The 1,115-nt window shown below is 41.5% G+C and overlaps 1 long non-coding RNA gene across 1 annotated transcript; it reads left to right on the top strand.

Annotated features, from left to right (window-relative positions):
* The first annotated feature begins 358 nt into the window (after positions 1-358).
* Positions 359-1,014, top strand: LOC107579803 (uncharacterized). The gene is made up of 3 exons (XR_001608534.1): positions 359-533; positions 603-714; positions 832-1,014. It is a non-coding gene; the product is annotated as an uncharacterized lncRNA (long non-coding RNA).
* Positions 1,015-1,115: the final 101 nt, after the last annotated feature.

The raw sequence follows: 1,115 nt of genomic DNA, 5'->3' as shown, positions 1-1,115 counted from the left end.
GCAGTGAGCAAATTACACCACAAAAGCTTGTAAATAAACACATATATTTTGCAATAAACTCAAAATATATTGTTTCTACAGATATAATTAATATGGTTTCACCATTGTTTAATTCAATAATGCCATTTGCAGTGGTTCATGGGATTGTAGTTCTTTCCTTTACTAAAGCCATTAAATACATTTGTCTTGTACATTTGTCTTTTTGCCCAGTTTTTTTGCCCCCAAAGTTTGTAAAGTGATTCTTCTTGTAGCTGGTTGGCTTGGTTCATGGCTTATAAACTTTTGAATGAAGCCCTTTTTTAAATTCTGTTGGGGAAAAATGAATAGCAAAAATGCTTCTGAACCACCGCCACTGAAAAAGTGGGCGGGCACTGATGCACTTAATTTATAATGAATAATCTGTATGAATATGGACGTTTGTGAGATGTGCGCCATCTTGTTTTCAGACGCCGCAGTGTTGTAGTGGTTTCTATGGGCCGGACTGTAAACCGTGCATTGGGGGTTTCCAGCACCCATGTTATGATAAAGGGACTGTAAGTATGCTACTCACTACGGTCGTGACTGGAAGTTCTGGTGTTTAGTTGTCATCTGTCTGTCCGTAGTGTTTTGATGGCATCAATGGGAATGGCTCCTGTAAGTGTGAACCAGCGTTTACAGGTGTAGGCTGCCACCTCTGCTCAGACCCCAACAAACATGGAGAGAACTGTGACGAAGGTGAAGTTAAATACCTTATATATTTTCAAAGGACTCTTTGTACAAACCGTGACCCCACTGGTACAGTAGTAGTCACGGTGACCTTCTCTTCTGCTCGCGCTCTGTTTGCTCCTGTAGATTGCCGCTGTGTCCATGGTGTATGTGAGAACAGGCCTGGCGGTATGGGGGTGTGTAGAAGAGGATCCTGTCGGGAAGGGTTTTCAGGGAAGCTTTGTGACCAGACAGCCACCCCCTGCAATTCAGACGCCGTCCTCGAGCACTGCCACATTCACGCCAAATGTGTCTACAACAACGATCAAACCATGTTAGTGTCACTTGAGCATGATGTGTAGATCATTGTAGACTGCAGTCAGGTATTTATTTTGTTTTGTTTTATTTTATTTTATTTTATTTTATTTTAT

The sequence above is a fragment of the Sinocyclocheilus grahami genome, unplaced genomic scaffold, assembly GCF_001515645.1.
Source record: "Sinocyclocheilus grahami isolate Dianchi unplaced genomic scaffold, SAMN03320097.WGS_v1.1 scaffold20349.1, whole genome shotgun sequence".
NCBI classification, from domain to species: Eukaryota; Metazoa; Chordata; class Actinopteri; order Cypriniformes; family Cyprinidae; genus Sinocyclocheilus; species Sinocyclocheilus grahami.
The sequence above is the reverse complement of the archived record's forward strand: the minus strand, read 5'-3'. Positions and strand labels throughout refer to the sequence as shown.